Genomic DNA, 12116 nt, shown 5'->3' with positions numbered 1-12116 from the left:
ATGATCTGAGGAAGTAATAGCCCAAAACAAGGCTATTAATAAAATAAATGGACTTCAGCAAATTAGAAAATCTTGAATTTTGTGTAATAAACAATATAGAACCACTTTAAGTTGAAAGAGTAAGGATACATTTTTAAGGACCTTGCAGTTTGGAAAATGCAGAAATATGTATACACAGAAAGGATAGAAAGGATACATCACCTGTAATTTTTAGTTATTTAAAAAGCTTTGTTAGATTTTACTAACTTGTTTTTTTATCATTGATCTTGTGCATACATAAAAAGGAAAATATAAGTAAATATTATACAAGTAATATAAGTAAATAAAATACATTGGTTTTTCCATACAATTCATCCTTTTCACCAGTAAAAGCATTGGCAACAGGTATTCCCTCTGAATCCATAATGAAGCAAGTCATGGTGCCAGACTCCTGTACTGGCTTTGCAATTCTTTGGATAGAGCATGCTTTGGACTGCCTTTCATTATGCTTGTCCAACATGTCTGATTCATCATCTTTCCCACCCTTCTCCACAAACTTTTGTGAAATTGACTCTTTGAAAAAAGTCAAATTATGTGAAAACTTGGGTTCAAAAGAATGCTCCACCATTGTTTTTAGGGTTTTTTTTTTCTAAGCTAGTTTTTTTGATACCTTGAATCAACAGGAAATGAATGGCAGTTGGTTAACAAGACTGTAGGACCTTATCCATTGTTAAATGCACCCAGATTTCAGAAATGTTCAAATATGAAAAAAAAAATAGTGCACCTTAAAAAGAGTATAGTTCTGTATATTTAACTTAGAATATTTTGTCATTAAATATTTTTCTAAAATACAATTTTAAAGACTACAATGCATTTCATTATATAGATGTACCAGGCTTTAGCCTGTGGTTCTGGGAAGGGAGTGACTTTGTCCCTTTGGGAACACTATAACATGTCTAGAGACATTTTTGGTTGTCATCCCTGGGGATGCCACCAGCATCTAGTGGGTAGAAGTTAGGAATGTTGTTAAACATCCTAAAATATAGAAGACAGCCCCCCATAACAAATTACCTAGCCCAAAATGCTAATAGTGCTGAGACTCTGTAGCCTACTGCTAGACTTAAAATTTTTTAATTTTCCCCCCTTTAGGAGTCCACCAAATTAAGGGACAGCATAGTATAGTGTTTAAGAATATAGCCTGTTGAATTGGCTGGGCTCATATATTAGCCATAACAGTTATTGGCTGAAGAACATTACCTAGAAGGAATTAGTAACTTAACTTCTCATTTCCTCATCTGTAAATATGGAGAAAATTAATAGAAACTGGATAGAGCTACAAAGACAAATAAAAAGGTTTATAAACTTAAAGCCCATGTTTGCATGTTTGTCATCTAAGATACACTCACTAGTATTGCACTGGCTTCAGTTAGGTTATTTTTTTTAATAAACATAATCACAAACCTGACTACGGACAGATATAGTCTAACTAGGAAGAACTGATGGAAAAATCAGAAGCAAAGAATCTCAAGGTTTGGGGCCTATGTCACTGAATCGAAGATCTTTAAAGCCACTGGAGTGTAGTAGAATCAATTTAGTGGGTCAAGACTAGCACTGGAACAAAAACAGAAAACATCAGAGTGAAAAAAAAATATCCGAGTGCATCACAAGTATTTGTTTTCATAAAACATGGTTTCATTGATGGAGGCCTGTATGTACACACCAGGTCACAATGTTAAAACATGTATTTTAATGTGGGTCACAATAAAAGACCTTTGAAAGACATTGCCTCAAGTCCAACTAGCATTTGATGTTTCAGTCTAATCTATATCTGCAGAACTGATAAGGTTTTGTTTTAAGACAGTCCAGCTGAGGAGAGCCTGGGTGGCTATCTGTGGAGTGTTTGGTTTTGGCTCAGGTCATGATCTTGCGGTTGTGGGATCGAGCCCTGAGTCGGGCTCTGTGCGCAGTGCAGAGTCTATTTCAGATTCTCTCTCCCTCTCTTACTCATTCCCCCTTTTTCAAACAAATAAGTAAAATACTTAAAAAAAAAAAAAAAAAAAAAGACAGTCCAGCTGTATCTTTGGACATTTTGTTAAAAAGCTCTTCAAAGTAACGAGAGACAAGACCTTCATGTGAAAAATGACTAAAAATATTTTGTCTCAATCTATTGCTTTAAATCTGTTTAAAAATTAAGCATGCTAGAAGTATTGTATGTGTTACAGCATTAGAAACAGTGTTGCTCACTAGCTCATCAAGCTCATCACTAGCTTTGAAGATAAACACTCATAAGTTTACTATCATCATTATCATTAATAATATGTGAGTACCAACAGACCGAGTAAGGCAGCTTTAACGTCTGTAAATAGTACTAAAAACATTAACTTAATAATCATAGTGCCAGAAGTCTCTAAGTAGTGCATGACCATGTTTTATACATCATTAGCTATGATCTTAAAAACAAAATCCAAAACTTTTTAAAAGGAGTTAACCTTTAAAAATGGCTAACTGATTCATTCTTTGAAAAAAGTCAAATTATGTTAATCGCAGTTGCTTGCTGTTTGAACATAACCTAAAAGAAAATGAGGGAATTGACACTAAGTTGAGAAATATCTAATGCATGCAGAATAAAATCCCAAATCAGGCAGGATTAACAAAATTGTGATTAAGCTGTAAACTGTGACCTCCCCAATATCTTGATGTATTCTGGATAAGGAATTAATGTCATTTAAACTTGTCACTACAGTGATTTTTGAATGGCCCCGTGTACAAGCCTTTGAGATATTTCAGAGCAGGAATTTTCCATACTAACTTCCTAGTCAATCTTCAATATAAATATTTTATTAATTGCTAATTATGTGCCAAGCCCTCTAGAAAGTTCTAGGAACTTGAAAATTAATAATTCATAGTTTCTAAACCTAAGAACTTCATAGACTTAGAGGAGAGACAAAAACTTATAGTTGTGTGGTGTGGAGCAGAGGTAGAAGGATGTGTGGATCACTATACTGCCCAGAAGTTAGAAGCTGGCTGATGTCCAAGCTGTTTTAAAAAATGACTTTGAAAAATGAACAAGGTGGAATGAACATTCCTGGAGGAGGAAACTCACATGTGTAAAGGGCAAAAGTGCCAGGAGATATAGCTGGAGAGATGGGTTGCTACATAATGGAGAGATTCTTAAGTTATGTTAAAAAATTTAAATTGTATCCAATATACAAAACAAAACCAATGAAGATGGTTAGGGAAGAGACATGATCAGATTGGTCTTGGATGGTGTAAATGATGGAGACTAGTTGAGGTGAGTCTAAGTATAAATTGAAGGCCTGAAAAAAAGTGTAGGGCATTGTCAACAAATGTTTGTTTGCACATCACTGTACATCACATATTAGGAAAACGGTTCCTCTATTAAAAAAGGACTTATATTTCAGCATGTTAGACAAATAGTAAAAGATATAATAATCTAGAGGAACTACAGGCATGTTAGGGAAGGACTCCCTGAGAAAGTGACACTGAGGGATGCCTGGGTGGCTCAGTTGGTTATGTGTCTGCCTTCGGCTCGGGTCATGATCTCAGGATCCTGGGATGGAGTCCCATCGGGCTCCTTGCTCAGGGAGGAGCCTGCTTCTTCCTCTGCCTGCTGTTCCCCCTGCTTGTGCGCTCTCTCTCTCTGATAGATGATAGATAGATAGATAAACAGATAGATAGATAAAAGAAAGTGACACTAAAATGGAGACCTGAAGGAAAAATAGGATTTTAAAGATCTGAACTGAGTTGAAGTACCTCTGGTGTTTCTCTGTAGATTCTGTGTAATCCCTAAGTACTCCTAAAGAGAACTAGCTTCTTTTGCCCTCACTATAAATCTATTAAAAGACCTAAATGTTTATTAAATTAAAAAATAATCATGTAATGAGGACAAGATTAAGTCTCTCATGTCTTCTCCCATAGAGAATATTTGCATCATTTACGTTGTATTTTATTACTTGAGAATTTGGAAGAGAACCAAATGAAAGGACAGAGATTTAAGAGCAAAGAGGGAGATGTTGCAAACAGAAGGGAATTAAAGATTGAATAATTTAAAATACAAAATGCTTTAGAAAGTTCAAATAAAGTATCAGCACAGTCCATTTAGCACAATATTTTGGAGGTCCCTATTAACTTGTTTGCAATTTCAGTGAGAAAAGAACAGTAGGTGGAAATGAGGCTGCAGATTGTGGACTTCCTATCAAGAAGCTTAGTAGAGAAGTAATGCTGCATGAGGGATTTTTGTTGGTTTAATTTACTAAGGAAGGGAGAATACATTGGGTTTTCAAAATCCTCTGTAGGAAAGAAAACGCAACTTGTTGAAACTTATTACTATAGACATAAGCAGTATCAGTAACTTGTACTCCAGATACCTGCATATATATGACAAAGCTAATGTTAACATATTTATACTTATCACTAAGAAACAACACTGAATGCATATAAACTCTTGATCTCTGGAGAAGATGTAAACTTTTAAGGTATGAACCAATCACTTCTGATCATTTCTTCCAACCTATGACTAAGAGATGAGGACTGAAACTTTTTTTTTTCCAAAGAAAGAGGTCAGAGAGACAAATAACATTTAAAACATTTTATTATTTAATAGATTACCACCCACATAGTTCAGTGATGTTTTCACATTCTAATTGTATTTGTAATGATAAATGTAACTAAAGAGAAGTTTAAACAGCCCTATATTCTTTACAGGCCTAACAGTTTGTTTTGCTTACCAATTTTCTGGCAAAATCTCTCCACCACCTATTTTCTGTGTGCTGGTTACTATGCTGTGACTAATAAAATCAGCATCCTTCTTAGTCTTGCCAGTTCATACCTCCCCCCAAGGCATAAGAACAAGTTAGTCTCTTAATTTTCACTTCTCTGCTGTATCTTGCTGGGAGTATAAAACTCTAGCCTAAAAAAAAAACTGAACAAGTGAAATGACTTGCCAAAGACAAGATTCTCTCTGGGATATGCAGGAGTGTAAAATTAAAAAGAAAGTGGTAAAAATAAGGTCTTCTCAAACATAACTTTCAGAAACAGGTGTGAAGGAAACTGAAAATCCCTAATGCTTACCTGTCGTTCAATGTTCTAAGTCAGTTTCCACGTGACAAATGAAGGATTGGAAATTCTGCTTCCTAATAGTATTTATTCTGTTTTGGTGCTCTTGAAAACGGTAACAGTACTCATTTTTTATGCAAACCCAACTCCAGAGCCCTCTGACATTGGTAGCACCTCTAAACTTGACTCGTACCATATGTCTGGATATAAAAGGAATTTAAAGAGTATTATATAATTATTCTACGTGTAACTTCTGCTAACCACATTTTAATATTCAAAGCCTTGTGGCTTCAAGTCATCGCTTCTGAGTGTTCATCTTCACAAATTCAGGATTCCACCGAAATTGTTTCCCGCCCATTAGAGTACTCACGCTAACCCACTCGAGAACAAACTCAGTATTTATAGAGCTGAAAATTGGTGGTCTTGCCGCTTACACCTTCATTCCAATCGACCAAACCTTAACTCTCTTGTCTCTCGGGCGTTTTCTTTGCCTTACCTGGTCTGAGGAAAAATTGTGCCGCCCCACACTTACTGAGTTACCCGAGACACTTATCAGCCGCTCGCAGTCCCAGCGGTGGGGGTATGGTGGTGGTGGCAGTCTAGCCTGCCCCGCCGCACGGCCAGGTACGTCATCCTCTTACAGACCTTGGCCCAGTGTGCGGGCAGGCGACGGGGACACGGAACCTCAGTGGGCCCCGCTCCTCCGCGACAGGTTGAAAGAGATAAGTTGTTTAACCTGGGGCTAATCCAAAATTCGGCGGGGTCGGCCCAACCCAGGCCAATTCGCTGTAGCAAGGAAGGTCAAGATCACCTTGGGGCAGTGAGCGCCCGGACTACAGCTTGCACAGCAACAGGCCGCCCCAGCGCTCTCCCCGGGTCACAAGAGGACAGCCAACTCACAGGCCTGCCGACAGCGACTGTGGGCGGAGTCGCCCCCCTTACCGGCTGCCTGCCGACTTCCGGACCTGCGCGCGCCTCTCCGCACCGCCCGGGCCACCGGGTGCACCCCTCCCCCCGCCCACCGTTTCCCGGCATGCTCCGCGGAGGAAGGGACGGAGTCGACAATAACAAACCCAACCGCGGCCGTGTCCGCGGCCCTGCCGAGCCCTCGGCGCTGCCTTGAGGTCCTCGAGTCGCTCCGGCCCCTCGGCTCTGACTGGCCGCGGCCCCCTGACCCCCGGCCCCCGACCCAGAGCCGAGGGGCCTGACAGCGACCCCGCTCCGCCCTGACCCCTCCCTCCCGCCTGGAGTTCGGGGCCGCGACCGGCACCTGGGACGCCGGCGGTTGTGTCGGTTGGCGGTGCCCGATGGGCGGTTGGTAGCCGCCGCCGAGGAGAAGGCGGCGGCGGAAGATGGTACCAGGGGCTGCCGGCTCTGCTGCTGCCGCCGGCGAAGGAGGAGGTGCTGCCAGGTAAGTGCCGTCGCTGCCCGTGGCCCCTTCCCCCATCTGGCACCGGGGCCGCTCGGGGGGCCTCGGCACAGGGGGCCGGGGACGCCCGGGTCCCCACCGGGCGGAGCGCCGCCCGCTTGCAGGTGTGTGTGCCGGCGGGTCCGGCTAATCCGGCCGCGGCAGGTGTTGCCCTGCGGCCGCCTCCCTGGCGCGACAGCCCCTGAGGAGACACGCGGTTTGAGTCGAAGCCCCACTGGGCTGCGGGAGGTGTGGGGCGGGCTCGCCCGGTGCAGGCCTACCTGCGGCTTCCTCGGCCGGGGCCGCCACGGTCCCTCCCTGTACGCGCGCGCCCCGGGTCGAATTTCGGGAGTGGCCGAGGGCGAGGGACGCCGAACCCACCGGGACGTATCCTCCCTTGTCGTCACCGCTGCCAGGCTTAGCCTTAATGCTGTCTTTGACTTGAGAAACCGGGGAGTGGAATTGGGCCGAGGCCGAACGAAGCACACAGCGGGAGGATCGGAGAGATGCCTTTGTCCCGATCCCGGTGTGCGAGGATCGGTATAAAGTTACTCCTAGGAATGACTCAGCCTCCGCCAGCCCCACCGATAAGATTTGGGATGGGGTGTGTTTGCGGATTTCACAACTTCCTTAGTAGAAGCAGGAGAACAACAGGAGAAATGGCAGCTTTTGAGGGGAATAGTTTCTTCCACCGCCTGGTGGATGTAGTATGTTTATTGTTTATGATTTCGTAATCTAGTCTTTTCCATCATGACTCTTTAAAGTGTGGTCATACCACGAAGTGGTGTATGCCTGGATGCCGAGAGGACTAATGTGCTCACTGTTGGTAGAGTCTTACTACTACACAAGTCATTAAGCTAGATAACAATGCTTGCCTCAAGTTTACTATACATAGAGCAATGATTTGGGCCCTATGAAAATGTGCTTGTCATTTTATTGTATAGTTTCTAGGTTTTTGTGTGTTGATGCTGATTGTTGGAGTTATCCGAAGGGTTGGAAAGTTAGCAATTTAGGAGGAGACGACTTTTAATATAAATAGACAAATCTGGGTTTAATCAAGAATCACATTATTGTATTTCGATATTTGATACAAAGAGGGTCTTTCCCATTTTGATAAGGTATTACTGTGGGAAGCGAAAGTACCATAAGGATTTTATTTTGGGGGTTATTTGGTTTGTAAGCTAGGGGTGGGAAGATATGTTTGCTTTCTGTATTTAATGTTGTAATAGAATGTGGCCTAAATGAACACATTTTCTCAGTAACATTCCTGTTATGGTTTTTTTTAAATTTTAGTGTTGTGTTTAAAGCCTAAATAGTTTTATAAAAGAGATGCTTTATGTTGGTGTTTTTGTTGATAAATATCTGTTGATGGAAATTAGATATGGATTCAGTCCACTTTTTTTTTTTTTTTTTTTTTTAAGATTTTATTTATTTATTTGAGAGAGAGAGCACATGAGAGGGGGGAGGGTCAGAGGGAGAAGCAGACCCCCTGCCGAGCAGGGAGCCTGATGCGGGACTCGATCCAGGGACTCCAGGATCATGACCTGAGCCGAAGGCAGTCGCTTAACCAACTGAGCCACCCAGGCGCCCCATGGATTCAGTCCACTTTTTAAAAGTAATTTTATTTAGTCGATTTTGAATCTTTTATGTCAGTCAAATTTAGGATTAATTACTGGCCTAGTTCTTCTGCTGTTGTTGGATGACAGGGAAGACGGTGAAGCAGTACTCTTGTCTCAGAAAAATTTTCTGGCCCTTGCTAACAAATACAAGTTCAGAATGGGTGGCAGATTGACTTTTAGCAAATCAAATTCATAAGGTCCAAAAGGGCAGAGGACACAAGACCTTTGTTTTTGAAAAGCCACACTTCTGAACCTAAGTTTTTATTATGTAAGCTTGAGAAGAGCTTTTATTTGGTTTCTGATTTTGAGACTGTCTTTAAATTTTCATGCATTCAGCAAATGTTTGAGCACCTGCTATATGGTTTACTTTGCAGTTGTATGTAACTACAAATGTTTTTTTTAAACAGGAATATCTAGTAAAATGTTCTTGTTTGGATAATGCTATTCTCTAACCCATGTAAGCCTTTCGTTTGTAGTATAGATAATAGTGGCTGAAGAAACTCAAGTGAAAGGGGCACCTGGGTGGCTCAGTTGTTAAGCGTCTGCCTTCAGCTCAGGTCATGGTCCCAGGGTCAAGCCCCGCATCGGGCTCCCTGCTCAGCGGGAAGCTGCTTCTCCCTCTCCCACTCCTCCTGCTTGTGTTTCCTCTCTCACTATCTCTCTCTGTCAAATAAATAAATAAAATGTTAAAAAAAAAAAAAAAAGAAACTCAAGTGAAAATCTAGCAGTCCCTTTCTACACACGTTCATTCATAGAGTTATTACTTACTTACAACTGACAAGTGAACCAGTTATTACAAGGAAGATAAGAATGTATAAGAAATTGTTTTTGCTTTATAGGAAATTGGAGTCCTGTATAAATATAATTACACTATTGCATTATTGCAACTTTGAAAGAAAGTTATGAAAGGGGATTTGGGTTTTTATGGAATGTAGGGGGATATTTTTAGAAGCATGATCTGACATGGATAAGTCATTTCACTTTTCTTTAAGAGGATGGCCTAGCCACCTCAACAAATTTGGCTTGGGATTTATCATGTACCTACTTGCACCTACTATGTGCCAGGCACTGGTCAAGAAATGCTGGGAATTTGGCAGTGAACGTTCAAGAAAAATATGGAGTAAGAGATATATGCTAGGAAGGGGGAAAAAAAAAAACAGAAGGGAGGAGATGAGTATCAGGATTGGGGGGTTTAGATAAAGTGGCAAGGAAGTCCTCACTGGTAACTTTGGAATAAAGACCCAGGAGAAGTGAGGAGGCTAGCTGTGTGACTGGGACAAGAACATTCTTGACAGCACGAATGGTAAATGGGAAGGCTCTTGAGATAATTGGCATATACAAGAAAAAGTGAAAAGGTTACTGAGGGTGGACTAATAGAAATGAGCGGGCACTGAGAATGGTGATAGTGAGGGCTCTACAGATACTCTGGGTTTTGTGGGTAAATAGTAAGGAAACAGTCATGTACTGTAACCCTGCATGTGCAAAGGCACAGAGGTTTGTTCCAAGAAACCCAGCAAGGCTAGAAGGCAGCTTGTACCTACATTCATTTATGTTTTCAAGAAATGTTAAACCCCTACAACACACAGTTTTAGCTCCGGCAACATGAATAATGAATAAGAACTTTGTATGTCAGCTTTGTATATAAGATTGTAGGAAATTTTGAACTATGGGAAATTTTAAAGAAGATGAATTGTAATGCTGGCTGCTTTCAGACACTGGAATAGATATAATGCTAGAGAAGCAGATTGTAGAGTGCTAGGTGGAAGATGTGTACTTACTGTTGTAGATAAAAGTATGTAAATTTTAATTATCACATTTCTGATTTGTTTATTATTGTGGGCCTAATAAACCTAATTGCTTGTAAGTAGACTTCTGTTGTGTGGTCCCTGAGAGAATGGCATTTCTTTCCATCCCTCAGTAAAGTTGAGGTCTTTTTAAATTACTTTTTCCTAGTATGTGAGTGCTTTCATGCACCCCTTCATTGGTTTGTTTCTTTCACAGCTGTTTAGTGAGTACCCTGAGGATTATGGAGTGACACCCCACCCTCCTTCCCACTCCCATGATTTTGCGGTCTTGAATTCTCGAATTTTATTGGCTTGTAATTATGTTAAGGGATGAAAATAATTGTGACCCATTTCCATTTCTTTGTTACTGGTTTGGGACTATGCGCATTATTTTTTTCCCTCATATTCTACACATAATAATTGATCAGCAAGTATCCAGAAAATCTGTTGAAATATTAGTCAGATCAGTACCATACTGTTAATATACCCATGGTTGCTTTAGCCGTTATTCTGCAAATTCCAGTTGTGCACATCCTTTTTTTTGATATTGCTGTATGTTTACATATAGTTTAATAGAATGAAGCTAATTCAGTATTTGCTATATATAATTTTAATTTCATTTTTAAACTAGGTGACTATTATAAAATGAAGCATAGAACTATAACACTTTTGCTATAGACATAATTAGGTGAATCTTAAGAGTTTAGAAAACCTGTGTTCACATTTAAAGGGAGTGCCATACCTATCAGATAAAGGGCTAGTATGCAAAATCTATAAAGAACTTATCAAACGCAACACCCAAAGAACAAATAATCAATCAAGAAGTGGGCAGAAGACATGAACATTTTTCCAAAGAAGACATCCAAATGGCCAACAGACACATGAAAAAGTGCTCAACATTGCTTGGCATTAGGGAAATCCAAATCAAAACCTCAATGAGATACCACCTCACACCAGTCAGAATGGCTAAAATTAACAAGTCGGGAAACGACAGATGTTGGCGAGGATGTGGAGAAAGGGGAACCCTCCTACACTGTTGGTGGGAATGCAAGCTGGTGCAGCCACTCTGGAAAACAGTATGGAGGTTCCTCAAAAAGTTGAAAATAGAGCTACCATACGACCCAGCAATTGCACTACTGGGTATTTACCCCAAAGATACAAATGTAGGGATCTGAAGGGGTACATGCACCCCAATGTTTATAGCAGCAATGTCCACAATAGCCAAACTATGGAAAGAGCCCAGATGTCCATCAACAGATGAATGGATAAAGAAGATGTGGTGTGTACACACACACACACACACACACACACAACACACACACACACAGGAATATTATACAGCCATCAAAAAAAAATATTCCCATTTGCAACGACGTGGCTGGAACTAGAGGGTATTATGCTAAGCGAAATAAGTCAATCAGAGAAAGACATGTATCATATGATCTCACTGATATGAGGAATTCTTAATCTCAGGAAACAAACTGAGGGTTGCTGGAGTGGTGGAGGGTGGGAGGGATGGGGTGGCTGGGTGATAGACATTGGGGAGGGTATGTGCTATGGTGAGCCCTGTGAACTGTGTAAGAATGATGAATCACAGACCTGTACCTCTGAAACAAATAATACATTATATGTTAAAAAAAAAAAAAAAGATAGTAGGAAGGGAAAAATGAAGGGGGGGAAATCAGAGGGGGAGATGAACCATGAGAGGCTATGGACTCTGAGAAACAAACTGAGGGTTTTGGGGGGGGGTGAGGGAGGATGGGTTACCCAGGTGATGGATATTAAAGAGGGCATGTTCTGCATGGAGCACTGGGTGTTATACGCAAACAGTGAATCATGGAACACTACATCAAAAACTAATGATGATGTATGGTGATTAACATAACATAATAAAATAAAAAAAAAAACAAAGGGAGTGTCACAACTTGCTCTTGCCATCCCTTAAAAATTATACCATGCACAGCCCTGGATGTTATATTTCAAATGGATGTGGCCTCCATACTTGGTATAATTTGGAGGGAGGAGAGCCGTTTTCTAGCAAACTTGACTTAAATTCATCTTAATGGCTTTTTTGAATTTCTGTTAAGCAGAAGTTATCAAATGACATAGCATATATGAGAAAACATGTTTAAATGCAATAATACTTACAAAGTGAATTAAATTTTTATGAATGAGACTAATTCAGAATGACAAATCTAATGATATTCTGTATTGGGACTTCTGTTTTTTAGATTGTTACTAATATTCCAA

At 40.7% G+C, this 12116-nt stretch overlaps 1 protein-coding gene across 5 annotated transcripts in view; it reads left to right on the top strand.

Annotated features, from left to right (window-relative positions):
* Positions 1-6076: 6076 nt before the first annotated feature.
* Positions 6077-12116, top strand: part of RB1CC1 (RB1 inducible coiled-coil 1) — a 93959-nt gene continuing 87919 nt past the window's right edge. For all 5 annotated transcript variants that reach the window (XM_032422002.1, XM_032421998.1, XM_032422000.1 and 2 more), the window contains exon 1: positions 6077-6466. The gene's annotated coding sequence lies outside the window, so the exon portion shown is untranslated. The remainder of the gene's footprint in view (positions 6467-12116) is intronic.

Source organism: Phoca vitulina, unplaced genomic scaffold, assembly GCF_004348235.1.
Source record: "Phoca vitulina isolate PV1807 unplaced genomic scaffold, GSC_HSeal_1.0 scaffold25, whole genome shotgun sequence".
Lineage (NCBI taxonomy): Eukaryota > Metazoa > Chordata > Mammalia > Carnivora > Phocidae > Phoca > Phoca vitulina.
The sequence above is the reverse complement of the archived record's forward strand: the minus strand, read 5'-3'. Positions and strand labels throughout refer to the sequence as shown.